At 46.2% G+C, this 24221-nt stretch overlaps 1 long non-coding RNA gene across 1 annotated transcript; it reads right to left on the reverse strand.

The window, feature by feature from the left end:
* Positions 1 to 18460: 18460 nt before the first annotated feature.
* LOC122383077 lies at positions 18461 to 21866 on the reverse strand. Its single transcript, XR_006256772.1, has 3 exons — positions 21738 to 21866; positions 21266 to 21397; positions 18461 to 18637 (listed from the first exon to the last, which is right to left on the reverse strand). It is a non-coding gene; the product is annotated as an uncharacterized LOC122383077 (long non-coding RNA).
* Between the last annotated feature and the right edge of the window lie 2355 nt (positions 21867 to 24221).

Genomic DNA, 24221 nt, shown 5'->3' on the forward strand with positions numbered 1-24221 from the left:
AGCCTCGCAGCTGGTGCGCCCTGTCACTCCAAATCATCATCTGGGCCTTTTCAATATAGGTGTGGTTGTCGAGCAGCACCTGAGGGCAAGAAGCATAAATATTGCATCAGTAGAAATATGTAGAGCTTGAAACATGACATATGCTCGTCTTGTTTAGCTTTCTTGCAAAATTATGCCACCTAGGCACCTATATCACTGCATCATACTCAAATGATGTTTATGATTGTATATGAATCTGAATTTGGTCAGCATGCAGCCCAGGATATAGTATGGCACCTTGTCAAACAGTTTAGGGATAATAACTGAGTAAAATGTTCCGGCACTCAGCAATCATCCATACACTTGTTTTAAATAATTAACAGCACTTGTTAGCACTTGGGTAGCGGCAACCTATACAACAAACTACAAAGCCAAGACAAAAGACACATTTATAGCTGTTATAGCTGTTCGGGAAATAAGTAATGGCTCACCACTGGCTCGCAGCTCTTCATTAGCTCACTATTGGTTCATAGCTCCGCTTATGTTTACCGATGACTCATAGCTCCATGTTAGCTCACTGCTGCGCTGTATCACCAGGGTTGACTGGATCCATTGTGACAAGCTGCTCTTGTATGACAGAAAACAGATGAAGCTGATATGAGATGCAGCGATGACCTGATGGTAATGGTGACCTGATGTGGCCTGATGTGACCTGACCTAATATGACCTGACCTTGTGTCACACTGTGCGATCGACGCCAGCACCTGATGCTGGTTCGTGTTGTTTGTGTGCGTGTTTGCTGGTGTATGTTTGTGTTTCCCGAAGGTTTGTAGACTCGCCACTCCCAGTGTTCATATCCGTGTGTGTTGACAGTGTTTTATTGGCGGCGACAAACAATACAAACAATGTTTGTTACCGTTTGATGTCGATGGTCCGTTTACACATTGTGACCGATATATCGTACCAAACTCGATCATGTCGTACACGGTCGTCCATAAACAGCTTGGTTTGCGGTCGCCTAGATGGAAATAGAAGTTGCACAATGCTACATAGTTGAACTGTGGGTTGAACATGCTGTATGCCCTGTGTATTGTACTAATGACGTCGATTGTTCAATCATGCTATATACCTATATTTGCATGTTGATGATTTTAATACAATGTTTCAGAACATTGGGCAACGGCGTCTCTTTACCTCTCGAATGTTCAGCTTTATTTAGTCAGGCGTGCTGTCCTGTACGGGGCAAATCTTCAGAGGGTGACAGAAGTACACTTGAAATAAAGGTTATCAGGAACTTTGACTGCTTAAGTGAAGTTTTTCCGTTGATAGCTCAATAAAACGACTTCTGATTCAGCGTGTTAGTTATTGCCCTAGCTTAAACTGTAATGCCAATCGTTCATATCACACATTACCCGTTCGCCAAGCCATCTATTCAATTTAAGGCTGAAGCAGTCATTCAACAGCCGGCAAATCACATTTCCTGACTTGTGGAAGAGTCTGTTTCAGCCTTTGGGAACTGGGGACACGTTCAACGAAATCTGTACTAGATAGTTTTATAATATACATGTAACATACACACCAGTGCCCAATCTCACCAAGTGCGGTAAACTCAATTTGGGGTAAAATACCAAACTACCCCACTCCGTAACTACAAAAATACTACCCCGAAATTAGTTAAACTAGCTTGGTGAGATTGGGCCAAGTGCCCAACCTCACCAAGCTAGTTTAACTAATTTCGGGGTAGTATTTTTGTAGTTACGGAGTGGGGTAGTTTGGTATTTTACCCCAAATTGAGTTTACCGCACTTGGTGAGATTGGATGCCGCACAATGCACCAACAGAGCACCGAACTCATGTCCCCGTGAATATACGCAGCATACAGTGTGTCGACCATAGCTAGTTGATATGGGTGATTGTGTCATGCTGAATTTTCTCGGCGTATTCATGCGTACCGCGAGGCTGTTTGGACCGACCGTGCAGCAGGTGGTTTAGTTCCCATGTCCCTTTGTACGCAGCAGGCATGTAACCTACTGCCTGCTGCTGATATGTGGGTCTTGGAACACACCTCAGACGCCCATAAGTTCGTAAGAGTAATATGGCTAGAGTGTTCACATTATCGCTGTCATCATAGGCAGATCATTTTGATAAATGAGTACGATCATTCCTTGGGTGGATACGGACTCAGGCACCACGCTAAGCAGTTTGTTTTTCAAATGGTATCGAGGTCAACGAATCGGTTCTTGCCCGTGTTTGGTTTATCGGTATCCAGCATAGTATACCCCACCCATTGTCCGATAGCTTCGAGTGAAATGGGCCGGAATACAGCGATCACAAGAATAAGTGATGGCACAGAGACGATGTATATTATGCCAGGCATGCGTCCTTAATTGTAAAATTTGTCAAGCCGCATGCATTAATAATCGTCATCAACAATGAGAGCCAACAACCACAATTGCACCCTCAACCGGCAACGAGGCTATATTGTGCAACAAGCATAGACTCGTCATCCACTATTTTCCAAACGTAATCAATACTGTGCATAGTGTGTGCTGTATAGTCCACAAATCACAGAAAACGTGGTATAAACAAAGCACCGTTTCAAACCAAGTGCTAATATAGGAGCTGTCAACTTCAAAGCGTGTTCTGTACCGCCCTTTGACGCGTCGCAAATGGTTTGGTTCAACGTTGAAAACAGTGAGATCAGAGGCGGATATATGTATGTAGGTACCTCCTGCCGAGCTGGGTAGTTTTGGGCCGATAAACGAATACGGAAGTTCCAAACATGATGTCAAATGTTGACCTGCAGTTAGAAAACGTAAAATCAGAGCCAGAAAAACTAGACGGATTTGACGGTAACCGGCTACCTGAAGTTACCGTTACTGAATGCTTAAACCAGTCAAATTTAGTGAATATCAAATTTATGATGCGCCTAGTGTATATAAAAAATAATCACTATAAGATGTTATGCTGATGAAAATTTCTCACTACAAGAAGTCGTATTAACCCGCGCCCTGATGGGGGGGGGGCCATTTTGGCCCCCCCCTGTGGTTTTTCTTAAATAGCGAGAAAACGGCGGCGCGCAGCGCCGCCAAATTTTGGGTACCTTACCGGGCATCAATTTGACACCTTCACACAAAATTTCAAGTCACAGGTCACCTCAGGTCAGGAGTTATTGAGGTCAAACTGAGGTCATGTTCGAGCAAAAATGAGCAAAAAACATGACATCTTGAAACGCTCACCAATTCTACACTTAACAAGCAATTTTAAAGTTCTTTATGTGGTTGTGTAGACAAAAGACGGCGCTACAAAACCGCTATCTCGGATTTTCGAAATTTTGGGATTTTGACCCCCAAAAATCAAAAAAATTGATTTTTTTAGAAAAACTCAAAAAATTTCTATTTTTTTTTTTGAATTTTGAAAAAACCGGAATATATGTGATAGTCCCTACGCTCTTCGATATACATACCAAATTTTAGATCGATACCTCTTTTTTTGGCCAAGTTATAGCAAAAAAACTGTTAAAAATTGATGACGTCAAATTTTTGAACTCAATTTTTAGCAATTCTAGACCTCGTAGCGCAAAACGGAGACCACCATTGAACTCCCCGTGACGAGCTGCACCGAATCGATACCCATTTTATGCAAAAATATCAACTTTGAAATTTGACCTAATTTGACCTGACCTTGACCTGACCTTGACCTGACCTTGACCTGACCTTGACCAAAACGTGACCTAAGCTGGCCCTAAAGTCTGTCTGACCCACATCATCGCATTTGTCATGTAAAATGGACCATAAAACATGTATCACACGACACTTTCATATTGTGACCCCCCCAGTGACCTGACCTCTGTGACCTGACCTGGTATCAGTGACCTCAAATAGCAAAATATGTGTTTGAAGAACATTTCTCCACCGATGATTTTCAATGAAATGCATTTTACTCCATTTTACAACGCATTTCTTGAAATGCCTGTAAACGGTGAAAATTCGACCTTTGACCTGACCTGTGACGTCATCGGTTTGACCGAGGTCAATGAAATTGGGTCACAAGGTAGTTCCCCGTTGGGGCTATCCAACACCGTTTACCGCTTGTCGCTATGTTGCGTGGTTCTCGAGATCTGAGGGGGGGGCCAAAATGGCCCCCCCCCATCAGACCGCGTTGCTCGGCAGACCCCATCTGGGCGCGGGTTAACGTTTTACATCCTTCAAGCACGCTTCGCTGAAGCTGGGTACGATTGATAGTCCTTATCTTAACTATTTTATAATAAGCCAGCCCAGTCCGTCAAGGCCTAGAAACACAACAACCTAGTGTCAAATCCCGTCAGTTACACAACGAAACTGCAAAACGTCAATTACAAAACGAAACTCATCACTCTAAGTGAATTAAAGTGTTTTGGTGGCACGACTTAAGCAGTTTGCCATTGCTCATTTTACATCGACCGCGTTCTTGACTGGCCACTATACCTAACAGCAGGATTGCAACGTGACCCAGTCATTAGAGCTCAAACGTACTCGTCTTTCGGAGTCGTAGCGTCGTTCCGTGCCGATTTGGTGAAATGAAGGCATGCTCATTGTTTGGCTCTTCCAAGGACCCGTTTGTTGCGACGATCAAATAGCATAGGTATTGAATTAGGTACAGCCGATCTATGGCAATTGCACAGGAATTATTCTGTAGTAATCGATAGCAAATCTGTTTAAAAGACAAATTAATTAATTAATAAATCCCGCGCCCCGTAGGGGGGCCGAAACGGCCCCCCTGTCCTTTTCCGTCGATAGCTCCTAAACGGCTGAAGATATCGCCACCAAACTTTCAGGACCCCTCCGGGCATCAATTTTACACATTGTGACCAAAAATTTAAGCAGAGGCTATGATAGGTTGGCCACAAATGACGTCAGAATGACGTCATGTTCTGCCATTTTCGACCGAAAAAAGAACTTCGCGAGAAGAGCTGTCAGGCCTAAAGCTTTGAAGATACAGAAAAATGATCAGGACATAAAAGGTGTAGAATTGACAAGGCTACAAAACTGTTATCTCAGATTTTTGAAATTTTTGAGTTTTGACCCCAAAAAATCAAAAATTCAATTTTATGGATATATCAGCCAAAAAATCCAAAAACTTTTTTGACTTTCGAAAAACCGGAATATATGTGATAGTACCTACCATCCTCTATCTACATACCAAATTTCAGATCGATATCTCCTTTTTTGGCCAAGCTATAGCGAAAAAACTGTTCAAAAATGATGACGTCAAATTTTCAAACTCAATTTTTGGTAATTCTAGACCATGTAGGGCAAAACAAAGACCACCATTGGACTCCCCGTGACGAGCTGCATCGAATGGATACCCATTTTATGCAAAATATCAACTTTGAAATTTGACCTAATTTGACCTGACCTTGACCTGACCTTGACCTGACCTTCACCGGACCATAATCTAAACTGACCCCAAAGGCTGCCTGACCCACATAATCGCATTTGTCATGTAAAATGGACCATAAAACATGTATCACACGACACTTTCATATTGTGACCCCCAGTGACCTGACCTCTGTGACCTGACCTGGTATCAGTGACCTCAGATAGCGAAGTATGTGTTTGACGAACAAGGTACCATCGATGGTTTTTAATAACTTACCAATTTACTCGATTTCACAACACATTTCTTGAAATGCCTGTGAACGGTGAAAATCTGACCTTTGACCTGACCTGTGACGTCATCGGTTTGACCTAGGTCAATGAAATTTGGTCACAAGGTAGTTCCCCGGTGGGGCTATCGAACGCTGTTTGAATTTTGAAAATCGGCCGGTAAATTTCCGAGATCTTAGGGGGGCCGAAACGCCCCCCCCCCCTTAGGGTGGTAGGGTCCGCTGGTAGCCCTACGGGGCGCGGGTTAAGAGAGCAAATGTGTAGGCAATGGCATCATACACGGATAAAAGTGCAATTTTTATTATGGTATCCACTATCCATTATAGATAACTCTTTTCAGTGTATAGGACGGTAGTTGTATAGTCATTAGTCACATCAGTTATGAAGTAGTCCATGGATGGGTGTAACACGTTTACTTGTTCATTCAGCTGCGATAAACGTACACAAAGGAGCGTCATATGAAAACTTCACAGCAGACCTTCAGAACCCCTGTGCACAACGTCCGACACTCCGAACTCTGAATCTCTCCGACGACCGTTCTGGAACGCCTGTCGACCGGCGCAGCGACCGGTCGCCGGGTCACGTGGTGTGACGTCACCGCGACCGGTCGCCGGGTCACGTGGTCTGACGTCATCACGGCTGGGTTCGTGATCTGACCAACGGGACTCCGTCTGACCGTCGCTGACTGTCCCTGGTAAGTCACCATGGTAAGTCACCATGGTATGTCACCATTTTCAGGGAAGTATCTGTAGCGGGGCCCTTACCTAGTAAACGGATGGGCACTTTATTGCACCAATATATGCACAGGCGTTTGGAATGTCCAACTCAGTTTATTCAAATGGCAAGCGTACCATGCTGGGCGGGAATGAACTTTAAATCACGTGTCGGTCTTCGCATGGGAGCAAATTGAAGTTCTTGTTTGTTTTTTCGCATCTAGTTACGTTAGATTTGTCAGTCTAAATGTCATTCAATAATGGGTAACTGTTAACTTGGCAGATTTATGCTTAATGCGCTGGATCATAAAATTTAATGGCCTTGTGGCTTTTTTTCGTGGTGGGATAATTCAGCTTTCTGGTGCAATTATACCTAATGTCAAGATCGTTAGAAGCAGTTACCTGCATTTGTTATATGGCTTCTTTCGAATTCCAGTCAACAATGGCATGTTATTTACTGAACTTTGCGTATTATACCTGTTCATCGCTACTTTTTCCATATGTCTACGTGGTATCCGGCATCGACAAAATTACCTGCATGTTGACAATCATAACCTCACAACGACCAAAAACACTCAGGCGTATGAATTGTAATGCTAGTTATTCGCTGAAGAACGTCGCTGGTAAATGCAATAGCAGGCTGCAGTAGATTCAATTCGCATACCTTCATTTGAAAATGAGCCCTTTCAGCTAGCCCCATCATCAATGTCTTCAAGCGATTGTTCTGAATGGTATAACGAGTACATCCAATCTCGGTAACCTAGCTTAGCTCGATATGCTTCGCAGTATAGCTCAGCTTGCCCCATGCCATGTCTGTAGCGATTCCATGCCTGGTCTGTCAGTTTCACTGACAAGGGAACGATGGCTGTATAATGATATAGCTGACAAGATTCGTATTTCCCTGTGCTATGAGCGGGCCCACATCATAAAATCCGACATGTAATTCTATGTGATCAAGATATCAGACAAATGCGGGCCATGTGGTTATGTGCAGAGGACTGATGTCGAGCTGCGTAACGTCTTTACGTCTGCACGGTGACTATAAATATATTTAGTACGTCTGCAGATAGTCAAATGTCGAGCAGTGACAATGATTACTAGCCATTATGGGACGGGGTCAAAATTTTAATTCAATTAATTTCTCTCTCCGCAATTGGAAGCATCCAGTCTTAGTGTTACGTTCCCTGTTAAGGGGGAAAGCATGTTATGAAAGTTTCTTGTCTGTAGACACTTGCGACATGGCATGTATATTGTATATTGTATATTCAGATTCGTGGCTTGCAGACACTTGGGTAGATGGAAGATGTTGTGCTTGTTATGCGCTGTTCCGCAAGCCCTTTAGAACGAGCAGCGGGTGACCGATCTAGTCGGCACTTGACAAAGACAAGTGTTTAACCCCCGCCCGGCTAGGAAATCCGCCATTTATATTTTATGCCACACCCGATTATATCGAAAATTACAGGAGGTGGGAAGGTGTGGAAAAGGCCATAAACAGCTCTTTTATAATGACTATTCCACCGCTGTTTTCAAACAAGTTGAACTTTTTTATAGTGTCGGTCAGATCGAATCAAAGCTGTCAGCATCATTCTTCCTGCACCTTCATATTGTTTTAAAAACAATAATGCTTTGTTCTGGTCAGGTCTGGCAGTTTTGAGACCTTCAGTGGCTCAGTGGCACAGCCCACAAGTCTTTTTCAATCAGACTGCATAGTGCATATGTCACAGTCCAGGTCGTTTTTCTAAGATTTTGTTGAATATGCCATACCTACAGATGCTCGCTCCAAGCTCCATTATCCTGCTATAACCTATTGCAATGAAGAATATTTATTTTCACAGATACACAAGTAAGCAGATTATTTCTCTGGCAACAAAAATTCCTGCGTGCAAATTATAAGCAGGTGTCATGGACATAGGAAACGACTGGGGCCTCCCCATATCGAATTATTTGCCTCCTGGCCCCTATCGACCGAGTCGTACAGTACTCGCTCTGCCTTGATGTCTTCAACCAAACCGACTGGGTCGCCATCGCTCGCCGTTTGCAACCCGATACCTGTCGTCCCAGTCCAACGATCCCAATTCCCAGCACACAAGCTCGGTACCTGTCGGTGAGGACCGTAGGGCCCTAACTACGAACACCCCGGCTTATGACACCCAGCCAGCTGACACAGATAGTAATATGTTCTTGTGCACTCCGAATCCGCCCACGGCTTACTCCCTCCCGTCATGACGCAATTCTCTCCACCAGTGACGTCACTCGGCTCACCCGACTGCCACCAGGTGGTGGGGATAGTCATCACCCCTAGACCATCCTCACCAACATAAACACCCTCTGTGGCCTCATCAGTGGCACCGACCCAGCCGTACTTCGAGCCCAGGGTACACTGATGTTCGGCCTCGGACCGAGCGGTCGCCAGGTGAGCGCCCATCTGCTGGCACCCGGACTGCGCGGAGGAGAAACTAGCGGACGTTGTTCGCCAGGAGATACAGCGGCCGGCACAGAGGAGCCAGCCGTCCGGACAGGCGCAGGGGTCGGAGAGTGTGCCTGAAAACGGGAGCGGGACGTGAGCAGAGGTCAGAGTGGGAGCCTGTGACGATGTAGGAGCACAGTTGAGAACAGACATGAACACGGGTCGAAAAGGGACCCTGAGGCCTGAACCGTGCTGCAGATGAGGTACACTAATGGTAAAACATCGGGTCGAAAACGGAGTCTGGAACGACATGAGATCTCATTGACGAAGAGACGTCAGTACAGGACGAAAGGGAAACCTGGGATGGATTATGAATATAAATCATGCGAGAGAAGGCTGGAAGCCACGTCAGCCCAAAGTATCCCAGGGATGCTCATGGCGTAAGTGTAACCAGGGCGGGGTCTGGCACATTTTGTAACCAGACCCGGATGTGCTTAATCTGGATGATCATGCAAATAAATACTGTATTCGCTGTGTTAACAAATCACGCAACAATACACACGCTGGAACATGTTTTTCCTTACCTGGACAAGACGAGGGTGTCGTGGTGGTCGACTCCGCTGCCGTAGAAGTTGTCGGTTGTGCCGTCGTAGTGGTCGTTACTAAAGGCTTTGTTGACAGATAGGTCCGGACTTCACCATCTGCGGTTCCCAAAGGAGTCGTGGCTTCACTGAAGGAGGTACCGTCGTACAGAAGGCACGTGCCGTTTCCATAGAGTGTGAACCCTCCGCAAGGTATGTCCTGTCTGGCAGAACATCTAGCGGAACAGATGATGGCTGAAGCGGCTGAGAACGTGGTAAATGCAGGCTTCTCGGTGAAGACCCCATCTTGGAGGAGGAACTGGGTGGATGGAAGGGCGACAGCTTCGCTGAGGATCAGGAGTGGTGTGATCGATAGGAGAGGAGGCAAGGAGACCAAGAGGGGCCATAGGAAGAATAGGAGGCGAGTTACGCGGAAACCGGTTGTAGAATTGATATAGGGCATACTTGTTAGGTAGGTACGAAAGACGGGGCGAGGCGAGACCTTGTGGAATCTTGTTATTTTTGTGCTGCACAGTCTGGCAATGCCACTCAGTCTGCCATCTAGTTGTTGACTCTCAGTTTTTTTAAGAGACTTGTTCGAGTCAATTCTGGTAAGCGTGTTTGTTCTTCTGTAGGCGTGATGTCTCTCAATCTTGCAGGTGTGGTAAGGAGATTAAAATTCGCCTTCAGAAACTGGTCGATTCCACGCCAAGCTGACGTTTAGCCAGGTCTCTTAGTCTTTTTGTACGCTCCTGCTGTTGCTACGCCTTCTTTTCAGTCGCTGCTTTTGCTATCCGTTGCCTGCAGTTCACTCATATGGTTCACGATCAGATTATCGCGGTTAAAAAGCCCTTAGCAGATGAATACTCTTCGCACAAGTCGGAGTCCGTCAATGGCTCAGAAAGCACCAGAAGCAGAATGAATCTTTTTGATAAAAAAAAATACAGCGGACGCCGTGCAGCACACAACAAATTCTGACTGAGACTCAGTCGACACAGAAACGCGGGTAAGTCGGACAGAACTCAGACGAGAGTCAATAGAGTCTGAGATTCAGCAGGCTCTGTCCCAAACTGCTTATTTCAAGCTCAGTTGAATCAAAAGTCTCTACCTCCTCAGTAGATTCTCTCCTCTTGTGATCAAATTACACGCTTCATACTCAGCAGAGCAATGTCGCGGACTCAAGAGTCCCTATGTCTTCAATTCTTCGTAGGTTGTATAATTTAATCTGATCAAAAGCTCTCCTTGTCCTAGCTGAACCCAGGAGACGCTATGTGCGGGGCTCAGGAGACCTATGTCACGCACCCAGGAGACGCTTTATCCCGAACTCAGGAGACATATGTCACGACCTGAGAAGACGCGCTATATCCTGGACTCAGGAGAGCAATGTACCGGACGCAACAGTTCATATATCACGGTACCCAGGGCTCAGGAGGCGCCCGAAGTTGAGAGCTCATCCGGAACGAATCACAGAAGTCCAGCTCACGCTGAGTACTGGCGTGGACAAACCCGCTCAGCCCACCGCTATCGACTCAAGCTTCCCCGTTCTGAGGCTGGCTCTGCTTTGAACGGGTACCATGGTGCCCGGACGAAAACAGCCACTCAACCGGTCCCGCCCACCCAGTAATTTTCCTGTACATAAGCTTCCGATGTTTGACATGAATATACTTAGGGGATGACTTGTGCAATAACACGTGTGGTATGCTGTGAACTACTTCAAAGTGTGTGATGACACGGCTACACTCCAAAGTGTGTGTAAATACACTCCGTGACAAGACTTGGACCCGTTCACTGATGGTCGCTGTCAGATTGTTTTGGACAAGAGCGCATGCATTATGAGGCGAGAAGTCACTCACGGGAATGGTGGTGGCCTGGCCCGCTGGGCTGTCAAATGGCATTAGCCGACGTCACTGGTAAATCACTGAAGAGGCAAGGTAAGCTAATGAGAAGGAAGGGTGTTTCCAATTGTTTCTGAGCTGAGACGTTGCCCAATTCTCGACCAGTTACTATTCAACTAATAGGGTGGCTACAAGCTGCGTACTTACCATTTCTTGTTCGGTTCACTGTTTGATATCACACTTTTGAAAATTCGATAATGACGGAGATAGGCGTTTGGCTTAATGTTATCGGCACTTTTCCACGGAGATGGCGATGCCTATCTTTTATTTATTCACATGCCAAGTTGCAAATACAGTAAAAAAAAGTTGCAAATACAGTAACATCTCTAACTGAAGAACCTTATTAAAAGATGCATTTTATTTGAGCTGGAAATTCTGTTTCTCACCGTCCCTCAGATTAAAAATTAATATATATATATTATCCCGTACCGTAGACTGTTTAACATTGCTTCACGTGCAAAGAGAGAAAATTATCAGATGTGTAACTGATTTGTTATACGCCTAGGCGATTAACAAACTGTTAAACGTCTAGTAGACATTTCGTCTAGTCTGAAATGTGTCGTATTTTTCATATAAAATATACCTATTTTTTACCTTTAAGCGCCCGAAAGATAGCGGCGGAACGGGATAAAACTATTAAACCGCGAGTAGGTAGAAAATATTCTAAACGTCTCGCCTATCGGCTTAACGTTTATATTTTTCTACCTACGAGCGATTTAATAATTTTATCACGTACCACCGATATCTTTTGGGCACTTAAATGTAAAAAATACATTTTATATAAAAAATACGACATATTTTAGACTAGATGAAATGTTTACTAGACGTTTAACAGTGTGTTAATCGCCTAGATGTATAACAATTATCAGTTACACGACATCTGACAATTTTCTCTCTTTGCACGTGAAGGAATTGTAAACACTGTCTATACGCTGCGGGGTAATGCTATAACCTGTACGATTTTAGTCCGCTTTAAGTGCTTTAGTGAAAAGGGCTCGTGAAGTATCTACCTTCAACATTGGGCAGCTTAAAATATCAAGCTTACTCTTGATTTTTCTTTTGAACTTCTGTTCAATCCTACAGCTCGTCTCGTGACGTATTCATTTGTGCGCTGAAAGCGAAACGCCATCATGAGAAAAACAGACTATAATTACAATTGTTCGGACTCTAGACTAATTCACAATTGCAAACCCCTGTACTTACGCCCTTGTCTGCTTCTGAATTCAATCTGTTAACAAAAAAGTTTGGGTCAGTTTCATAAGCAAGAAAGATCCATGCTGAAGCAATTCTGCCGTTAACGTTATGTACATTTCATTGTCCATTGTACCTGGTTCGCTTGAACGATCGCTCTGCATAACTGCCAGCGCCTAAATTGTTATTGTTCTGTCCCTGCAGTAAATGGTCAGCTCGTTTATTCTGTGCCAAGGGATGCAGGCAAGTAAATTGAAATCAATACTGGCTGTCCGCCCCGAGCTGATTTGTTAAAGACAGGGAGACATAACCGGCACGAACCTTATTTTACAGGAGAGCGTCGTTGATGTTTTGATATGTACAGCCCATGGTGAAGAGAAAATACCAGCTTTAAAAATACCAGCTGTGGAGACAGGTACCGAGTGTGGTAAGTTTGAGGTGGTCACATAAGGACGAGGACGAATTGATGCATTACATTTTTGTGTGTATCTTTTTCCATTTTTTCGCGATTTTTTTTTTTGCTAGCTGTTCTCGGACGAGCGCAACTGGCAAGAAGATGTGAGATACATAAAAACTTGACAGCTGCCGTTTACGTCTTTTTGCCGTTGTCACTATGGTGTCTAAAGCCTGAAACAGACTCTTTCCGCAGTCAGGAAATCACATGCGAGAGCCCAATCAACCTCCTGCATGCGATCAACGCGAGCAGAATTATAATGCATTCGAATAGGCTCTCGCATGTAATTTCCTGAATGCGGAAAGAGTCTGTTTCAGCCTTGAACCCGAGATTGAAAAAGGTAAGTGAACGTATTTGCGCGGATGTGTATTTTAACCTTGCCCGGTGATGTCGAAAGCCACACGAAATCATCGTTCAGAAAGCCGCATGGCGCATGTCCCACATGCGTCATCATCGTCATCATCATATTTCACAAGCTACCAGGGCGTAACCAATAAATGGTCAATGACTAAAAGTTAAAACAATTCATTCATTTTCATTTATTTATTATAAAAAAAAGAAGCGAGGAAACGACAGCGACTCAATGAGTGACTTTCTTCGTGGTAAAGCAGTCTGCGTCCAAAAACTCTGCTTTACCGCGAAGATACAGTAGAACTGTTTTCGTCATTTAATGCTCAATCAGTGGCGGATCCGGGACTTGGGCGCGGGGGCATACCAGGGCCTCCTCTAAGGAATTTTCACCGTGCGAAAGCTAGGTGCCAAACCTCAAATCTTGTTATCTCATCGGATTTAGGTCACTTGTCTTTCGCCACAGCCCTGACACGTTTTTTTATACTAAAAACAAATAATTTGTAGGCCACCTAACTCTACTGGCGGATCCAGAGGTAGAGGATTTGGGGCAAATATCACCCCCTCCCCCCACCCAGCGCACGCATCGACGAAAATTTGCGTTTAATTCGAGAATAAAACGAAAACTTAACTAAGTTAATGTGAAAAGTTTCTTTTAAGTTTCGCAGGCGCAGCAGTGCACAAGGAATCCAAATCCAATCGGTTTTGGGAATTTGTAGAAACTTTTTGGGGATATGCAGCCCCGCAGCGTCGCCTTTCTGGATCCACCAGTGCCTGACTCGTGTTTCATATTAGTTTGTATTTGTAACCTCCTTACATTGCCATTCCAGACGGTCAAAAATAAAACTTTCGAAATTGCAAACCTCCATCTTCAAATCTATCTAGCACAAAATTTGCGGTGAAGCTGAATGCACTGGCGGATCCAGACTTGCGTTTTGGGGGGGGGGGGGCAACTCATGCAGGAGCCAAACCTAGGGTACCCCCAAATCCTGTTTTCTCATCGGATTTAGGCCACTTATTTTTCGTCACAGCCCTGACACTATGATTTTTTTTTTTAACTAAAAATAAAAATATATAAATGGTAGCCCACCCGACCCATGCCTTTATATTACTTTGTAAACACTTACTATTGCTTTTGTCGACCAGTTAACCCGCTTCGAGTCAGTGCTTGGGTCCCTTTGCGGGCCGGGAGGTGGTAAAACGGGAGGTGGTCTAACTCGGCTCCTGGGCCAGGCACTGATTGAACTGTGCTTCATTATCGCTTGGGGGAGGGGGCAAACGGGCCACTTTAGGCCTCTGGGAAGGGGGCATGGCCCTAAATGCCCCCTCCCTGGATCCGCCAGTGTAAGAGACCATTGGAGCTGCAGTTGGGTACCTCAGACGTCAGGGTACGCCTTCAGATGTATAGGACTCGCATGGAGACCTCTTATGCTATAGTGGACTGAAAGGACCCAAAGGAGCCTGTCAAGGGCTCCCGGAGATAGACGTGGGCCCTCAGGAGCCCGCCAGAGCCCCCAATGAGGGATAAGTGAGGGATACCAAGTGCCTGCAATTGCATATTGCATAAGCCATAACGCCATTACAAATCAATATAATATGTACCAGTGGCAGATCCAAGGGGGGCCACATGGGTCATGACCCCCCTTGGTGCCCGGGGGCAACACAGGCCTGTCAGGGGCACCACCGGCCTAGCAGGGACACTACCAGCCCGCCAGGGGCACTACAGGCCTAACAAGGGCACCACGGGCCTGTGAGGGGCCCCACAGGCTAGGCTTGTCAGGGGCACCCCAGGTCTGTCAGGGACACCAGAGACCTGCCAGGGGCGCCGCCGGCCTTGCAGGGGCACCATGGGCCTGTCAGGGGCACCAGAGGCCTAGCAGGTGTACCACAGGCCTTACAGGGGCACCTTGGGCCTGTCAGGGGCACCACAGTCCTGTCAGGGCCCAGGGGCACCAGCGGCCTAGCAGGGGCACCACAGGCCTGCCAGGGGCACCACCGGTCTAGCAGGGGCACCACCGGCCTCGCAGGGGCACCATGGGCCTGTCAGGGGCCCCACCGACCTCGCAGGGGCACCACCGGCCTCGCAGGCATCACGGCATCACGCAGGGGCACCTTGGGCCTGTCGGGGGCATCACGGGCCTGTTGGGGGCACTTTAGGCTTGTCAGGGGCACCACAGTCCTGTCAGGTCCCAGGGGCATCAGCAGCCTAGCAGGGGCACCCTAGGCCCGCCCATGGATTAGGTATTCCTGGATGGGACACTCCGCCGATTTTCCGACCACCCGGCGGCGGCGGCGGATTTCCCGGCGGCGAGGGCGCTGGCGCCATTTTAGCATTACGGGCTATGGGCGGAGCGTGTCTTTTTGTATACTTTTGTCGTTTATTACTTACCTGTAGCCGATTTTGATGAAAATTTTTGTGAACCTGGTAGAACAGGAATTGAGGAATGTCATGAAAATATTATTTTCCCAGTTTTGATTTAAGAAGTTGCTTAAATTCTGCTGACAAGTGAGGGTTCGTGATTACAGCCGAAAAGCCAATGTTAGAATAGAGTGAAGTTTTATGCGATAACATGAAAATAAGTTGATATTTGTATTAAATCATCAATAGGAACTTGTTTGACTGCTGAGGAACGATGATATTTGATGATAAATTGCATCGGCAAGTCAAGAATACCGGCTCAGTTTGTGGGCATCAGGTAATGATTCCGTATGTGATAGTGACTAAATGGAGCCATAATAAGTATAAGAAAGAACTTAAAATATGTGTGAAGTCTCTGAAATCGTGTCTTGTGAGCTTAAAGTTCGCTAATTTCGCCCTCCAATACCACGTTTTTAGCACGCAAGCCGGTGCGGCGGCCGCCGGCGCACTCGCCGCCGATGTTTCGGAGCTCCGCCACCAGGGCGGCCGCTTGGTCGCCGGCGCTAGTGTTGGGGAATAGGGAGTGTCCTATCCAGGTATACTTCATCCATGGCCCGCCAGAGGCACCACAGGCCTGCCAGGGTCCAGGGGCACCACAGACCTACCAAGGGCACCACGGGTCTGTCAGGGGCACCTCAGGCTCCCGTGCCCCCCCCCCCCCCTGGATCCGCCAGTGATGCCACACCACGCGAAACACCGCCAACTCCCAGCTACCGCACCATAAACACGTGCCAACAAGTCTTTTTTGCAGGTCGACTCCACTCGCGCAACTTTTGACTGACCCTCACTGCTACCATATTGCTTCCATATTATGCTGTGGAAAGCTTTACTTCACCAAGTGGCTAAAAACCTCCATCAAGGTATATTTTCTTAGCAATTTTTCTTACGTTTTGGGGGGGGGGCCAAACAGGCCACTTTAGGCCTTGGGGGGGGGGGGGCATGGCCCCCGTGGCCCCCCCCTGGATCCGCCAGTGGCTGAATGCCTTTTTAGCATGTGGCGTAGGTCGAGTTAGTTCTCGTCAGGTCAACCAGTAGGTGTCCCGCCGCCATAGCCAAAGTAGGTGTTAACCACCAGTGACAGCTTCGTAACATGCTGCATTGCCACCAAGACTATTTCTCAAATGTTCAAATGGGTTCTAGACTCGCTGTCATCTTCAAAAAAGTGCACAATCATCTAAGGTCCATGACCTTGAACTGACCTATGCGTGACCTTGCCACCAACAATGCTTAGGGCTGCCATCATTTCACGTTACTACGTTTACAAGAGACAAAAAGTCTGGAAACGCATAGATAATCTGCGCTGACATACGCCGAATCGCGATTTTGTCCTGACACGGGCTCGAGAAATAGGTCACAGGTCAAAGGTCATTTAGACTAGGGTCATAAAATTTTTAGGGTAGTGTACCTACTATTGATCAACTAGAATGTACTGAAAGTTTCGTCGCGATAGGCCGCTTGTTGCGCAAGCTATTCGCGAAAAACCGGGGGTGTTCGAGCCCCCCCCCCGCCCCCTATAAGTGCGAGGGTAAACTGTTCACTCTGTGCACCTACACTGAAAGAAAAACTACACCTGAAATTGGAATATTATTACGGTACACAAATCTCCACCCCTTTTAACTTCATTTTATGCCAGAGTAAAAGATGTTTGCATGGACAATTGGAGATTAATTCTGCCACCCGGTAGTAAGTAATATATCCTCGTAAGCTTAGAACTACACCCGTTGCGGAATAAAAGTACGGTACACAAATCTCCACCCCAAATCAATTCATTTTACACCCCTAGGTAAAGGGTGTAAAGGGGCGTTAGGAAGAATTAAGCATGTAATTTACGATAATAATTTTACGCCACAGTGCAATTTAAGCCAAAACAATTTCTACGCCTTGCGACATGGTGTAGAAATACCAGCGGGATGCGAAGCTGAATGTGTACAATTTAAGTCAAGATGTAAAAATAGCTCACGTTATAATCCGTATACAAAACAAAAGTAAAAGATAATAATTGTATGTTCTTTTCCAGAGGGAGTAAAAATACGACTGGGTAAATATACATCGCCAGCCATAACTATCCCCCAGCGTGATTGTATCTACTGTCGTCTTCTGAGCACTTTCGATAAAGTCAACTATGGTGCATCTCTCCAACGTGTTGTTTATTTAAAATAACTTGAAACGACAGATCACAGGTTGCTACAGATTGGTTCCTCCCAACACTGACTTCCCTGAGGATATCACAAGCTGCACAAATCACATTTCATTCACAGCACAGGTCATCAGGTCACTAAGTCACGTTTCATCATGTACTTTAAAAACAACTGAGCATTTCTTCGTGTAACGAGTATCGACACCAAACGTACGGTCTCTGAAATCAAAGCACATGTGTACGAACTAGGCAAGCACTGACAACAAAAACTCCGTAAAAAAAAACTGACTGAGGCCTTCTCAACTCACATCATCTTCAGTGCCTATAGGTACTGAAGATGTTCCACGGCACGACACTACAGTGCGTTACGTGTATCGCGGTGCTGAGTTCCTATTGGAAACATCCACATACTCGAACGCTCTCAATGTTGGAGCGTCCAAGTTTGTAGATGTTTCTATGGAAACTCAATACCGCGATACTAGTAGCGCATGCAGTAGTGCCGTGCCGTGAAACAGGGCCCTGCTCGGTCACCCGACCACTGCACTGGTGCCTCTGAATCGGCAACAGTGGATTATACGAAGCATGCCATTCTCGGCCGCACTGGGAGGAATCGCGAACTTCATAACCAGTGCATATATGACCTCAAAAAGGATCATGCTGGGTCCTTTAAAAGGCAAATACCTATAGCACAGCGTGCGCCGCAGCGAAGGCAGCCAGCATCTTCATCTCACTGTTTGGGAGACGATATTTCACATCGCTGACCAGGCACTGGGTTTCTGGGTGAACGGACACAGAGTTGCGCCCATCCTGCAGCTCCGAAATCGTCGTGCCGCCACCGATCACCAAGGTGGCCGCCAGGTCGTCATCTACCAAGATTGAAAGATAAAAAGAACTATTAACCACTGCAATCTTTAAGTTAAGAACGACTTTGTATGTCAGGCCGTCCATCCGTCCGTCCATCCGCCCATCCATGTAAATTGAAGGATGTAAAGAAATATTAAGCACTGTAACCAGGGATGCGGAGCCGTGGAAATTTCAGACGGCTCCGGCTCCGGCTCCGGCTCCGGAGAAAAAAATCGGCTCCGGCTCCGGCTCCGGCTCCGGGTGAAATGTTATGGCGGCTCCGGCTCCGGCTCCGGCTCCGAGTAAAATGGTCCGGCTCCGGCGGCTCCGGCTCCGGCGGCTCCGGCTCCGACTCAGTACATCCCCTACGCAATCAATTAAATACGGGTGGAAGAAAAATTGGATTGGTTATACGCGTTACTCTTTGCCATGACCGGCTCACCGCGTCCCCGCGCAAACGCACCTCGGAGAGAACTGGCAGAACAAAGGGCTAGGAAGCGATGGCATTGGAAACGCAGTCGCCGCGAATCGGAGTTCAGTGAACCATCGTAAGCTGACACCCGTCTCGGCTGCATTGGGGGGTGAGGGGTGGGGTGTGTGTGGGATGAGACGGTGCTGGGAGTCGCAGTCCACGGCACTGGTTTGAAAACAATGGCCGTCACCTGATGACTGGTCCTCATGTTCTGGGGATGCAGTAGACGTGGGGGGGGGGGGGGAAGAGCAAACAGGAAGTTGTTTGCGTACTGTGGGATACTGGGGATATTCGGATTTTTTCATTCACTTGATGGCCCATGACGTAAGTACCATATGTTTTACTGCCTTGTACTGTCAAACCGAACTAGGTCAATTATTTTTTCTTCTTCAAAAAATAAAAAGGAGCCGGAGTCGCCCCCTTTTTTGGCGGCTCCGGCTCCGGCTCCGGCTCCGGGCTATATTGTTTCACGGCTCCGGCTCCGGCTCCGGCTCCGGGCAAAATATGCCGGCTCCGGCGGCTCCGGCTCCGACTCCGGCTCCGGCTCCGCATCCCTGACTGTAACCTTTAAGAAAATAGCAATTTTGAATGTCGATCCTTAAAAATTGACAGATGAATCTATTAACCCGCGCACCGAAGGGGTTCTGAGCCAATTTAGAAGCGACGAGAGGGTGGATGACCGCCCCCAAAGATCTCAAGAACTATAAAGTAACTTCGCGAGAAGCGGCAAACGACATTCGAAAGCTCGTAAGAAGGTCTATGAAAAAAGCACTTCGGTCCAGACTGGTTTTTGATTCACCTTTTTTGGATCGATTCAATCATTGATTCATTTGATTTTTGTTTGATTCAATCACCGTTTGATTCCTTCAAAAAATTTGGTGAATCGATTCCTTTTGATTCAGAGAATCAAAAAACAATAAAAAGAATGATTCACGTTTGATTCAGCCAATTTTCTTTGAATGATTCTTTTTTGATTCAATTAAAAAATGAAATATACAAAATATCAGGGATAGTATTGTATTTGTTGTGTTCTTTTTGTTGTCATGTAATGGCAGTACTGTTAATATTTGTTGTTAATGAACTATGTTCGTTCACTTCAAATTTTTTTTAAGTTCATGAATCATTAATTTTTTTGATTCAATCAACCCTGATTCCCAATGCGTTTGATTCAATCATGGCTTGTGAATCAAACAATCCTGACGGTGAATCAAACCTTTTTGATTCAACAAATTTTGTTTGATTCAATCCAATCGATTCAATCACAGATGAATCAAACACCAGTCTGCTTCGGTCATTTTTCGCTAGGGTTCAAAATGACGTCATCAGAGGTCATCGAAGGTCAAATTATGCGAGTAACCGTAAAAAGACCGACAACATTCAACAAACGACTCCGTAGCTCATGAACAGAAGAGATAAAAAGTCGTATAAAAAAGGAATCTGATGGAAATAAGAATAACTTGAAATTTTTTCCATTGACTTATAATGGGCAGGTAAAAAATGACCTATTCGTAGGTCATCGATATGCAATTCTGAGATATACGAGTTGTAGGTGCTCATCAGTAAAATCATTTCTGTGAGTTTCAAGATCTGCTTTCAACAACGAGATAGCAAACTTCGAAGATTGTGTTTCGAGGTGAGGTCACTTAACGTGGCCTGGTGGCCTGACTTTTTTAAGATATGAGCTAAAAATTTCCAGAGGGTGTGCGAAATGGATGTATCAACAGTCGTGCTAAATCTGGCGGCGCTATGCGCCGCCTGACAAAACCTGAGGGGGGGGGGGGGCTCCCCCGTCGGTGCGCGGGTTAAGCACTGTAATCATAAGGCAAAGAACGATATTGTATGTCTGTCCGTGAAAACTGAAAGATATAACTAGTAAGCACTGTAACATTTAAGTACAGAATGATATTGTATGTCACGTACGGACGGACCGACAGACGAGACAGACGAAACAGACAAATGTAAAATATTGGGGGGGGGACACGTCCCCCGTCCCTCCCCCTCCCCCCGGTGGCGGAGCCCATGGATGAGACAGGCGAGACGGACGGACGGACGGACGGACAGACGGACGGACGGACGGACGGACAGACGGACAGACGGACAGACGGACAGAGGGACAGACGGACAGACCGTCAGACGGACAATTGTCGTCAGTCATCATTAATGGTAGTTTAAAACTCACCTTCAACGGGTGTGGCGCCCTCCGGAGGCAGGAGTTGTGCGGTGTAGCACTCCTGTCGCGTCATTGAGGTGACTTTGTCCTAATGCCATTCTCGCCGGCGTGACCCACGACGAGAGCCAGGTCACCCCAAACCTGAAAGTAATACACAAAATAAATTAGCAACTTTTTCAGGCCAAGATTCTAGTACTTTTGTAAAACGTAGAGAAATAAAATTACTAAACATACCTAAACATATATTGATCAATCGACACATTGAACATTTGATGAAGTTACAGTTAACAACCTCAGTAGGTACTTAACTGATTTCTCAATTTGCCCTTGAGAACAAACTGAGAGGGTCAATTTGAGCTTCTGGAATCACTAATCAGAATGCCACGTATTGACACAAACTGCTAAGTGAGTGACGTGCATACAGACAGCAGCAAATCAATTTCATCAACTGCTACATCGAAACATTATCAAGTCAACTTACCCTCAAAGTTATTCGGAAATGGGTCCAGCACTAGTCAGTCATCACCACACCGAACGCACCAGCACACTCGCACCTATCTCACTGTTTCAACCGCCAGAAGATCACTTGCAAGCGCCAGAAGTCTCCGTGGCTCCGGTCCGGAGCAGATATACAAAAATGAAAATGGCGGAAACGGAAGGCTCGCGAGCCGCACGTGGACGCTATCGTAAAATAATGACCATATGGGTGCAGAACTATCATGTTTAGGGTATTTTAAATCCTTGTCATAAAATAACACCATCCTCATCGAAACACACTTTACCAAGGATGCATATTTACACCATGATGAGGGTTGAATTATCAGCTGACAAATCAGAGTGCAAATTTATGCTATCAGATGGGTATTCTTATCCCACTTGAAGAAAATATACTATAGTAGTAATTTTACCATCCATCAATTAGAGGGGTAAATATCTTAAAAGTTAGAATTGCACCATGAGTGTTAAACTGGATTGAATTAACCCCCAAGAATACGCTCGTGATAGAGTACATTCGCACCGGAGCATTATTTTATTCTCCATATACGTCGAACAAGGGTATAAATATTCTTGATTTCGGTGTAATGGCGGTGTATAATAATCAAATTCAAATTACCAAGGTGTACTTTTCTTTCAGTGTATGAGTACCATGTAGGTTAGCATTAACCAAGTACTACCTACTGTAACAGATCCTACTAACTAAGTACAAACGTACCAAAAGGCTGACATTGGTGACAGTTGCTAGCCTGCTTACCCTGTCTAGTGTCTTGTCTAGTGCTTAGAGCCTTAGACTGTCTACTACATACGTCACAAACCGAAATGAAAGGTTACCTAAGCGAGGTGCATCATACATACATACATGACCCTAATTTATAGGTCGCCTACTTAGTATGTATGTCATTGAGCATCTAATTCATGAGTCGTTTCGATGTCAATTTAATCCAGTTTAAACTATTCAACAGCCTCACATTATTCAGTCATCACCGTCCAATTAAAATTAAACAGGTGACTATTACGGCTGCTCAGCTCACGGCCACTGATTGCACACGTTGTACCCGAATAGATCAGTGTCTGGCAACGCCAAACATAAACACAGAAATGGCTCTAGACGGATACACAGTGGGCTGCCTGCGTATTGGAGCCCCAGATTCCTCACTCCAGTGCGGGAAAGCGTCTGCTGTGGGACCTCTAAAACGCTGCACAAAGTGGGACCTCTAAAACGCTGCACTTTCTTCCTGCAGTGGTGGTATCGGCACGGTGTGGGGTTTTCCTCTGAAAACAAGGTCTGGTTGTTTCATTAAGAAACGCAGAAGGCCTGCACCAAAATCAATCGCGACATATTGCGATACTAACTGCTACCAATCATATATATTTTTAAAAACGACAGTTTGGGACACGATAATTCCGGAACTTTTGGCCGGTCATCAGCCTCACGCGGAGTTTCCACGGACGTCTCAAGGCTATAGGACGTCTTCTGTGTTCAGCAGACCATCCCAAGATCATTCGTCAGCGACATATTTCTTCAGCTTGTCTCTTACTGCGTCTCGTGACGTCCCGTTCACAGATCTTCCCTCCGCTGACAACACGAGAATGTTCCGCAAACTGCTGCTGCTAGCTCTTCTTCAGCTAGATTCTACGGGCGCTGTTCCGTTCACCTTATTCGCCAGCCACGTCACTGTCCACGCCACCATTCCGCTGAAAACCTCCCGGGTCTCTTCTGTGATCCAATGTGCTGGAAACTGCCGAATTACGCCGGACTGTATCCAGTACAAACTGGATAAAACCAGTGGCGTTTGCTACATGTGGGGAGCTCGATCTGCCTCTAACCCGTTGGTCAAGTCTCAGGATATCATATACGAAGACTGGTATCGTCCCCTGCCAGCTGGATTTGCGCGGTATGACTCGAGCGTTTCGTTCGCTCTTTCCGCTACCACCAGTTCGGGTGACATCCCGTCCATCGTCTTGCGTTGTCGAGAGCTGGACACGAGGTCCACGCCTGCCATCCCTCTCACGTTGGACGAACTGATGTCGTTCAGTATCTTCGGCTCCAGCAAACTTCTCGGTCTTGAAGACACGGCCGTGGAAGGCACCCTGGTCAGCATGGTGACTGGTGAGGTCGCCAACATGCCGGCAGACTGGTGGGAGGAGAGCTCGCCCACCAAGTGGAATTCTGACACCAAGGATTGCCTCTTCATGCACATTCACGGAATACCCCAGCTATTGACGGAGGATTGCAGCAAATTCAACTACGTGATATGCGAGATCAGGATGTGAACAGGATTACATATGGCAGGATACAGGCTGGATCAATAATAAGCTATTGATGGAGGATTGCAGCAAACTCAACTACGTGAAATGCGAGATCAGGATGTGAAAAGGATTATAGCAGGATACAGGCTGGATCATAGATGAGCTTCTGACGAATAACTGCGGCAAACTCAGCTGAGTGGCATGCAAGATCAGGATG

This window comes from Amphibalanus amphitrite, unplaced genomic scaffold (assembly GCF_019059575.1).
Source record: "Amphibalanus amphitrite isolate SeventyFive unplaced genomic scaffold, NRLGWU_Aamphi_draft 000154F_arrow, whole genome shotgun sequence".
NCBI lineage: Eukaryota > Metazoa > Arthropoda > Thecostraca > Balanomorpha > Balanidae > Amphibalanus > Amphibalanus amphitrite.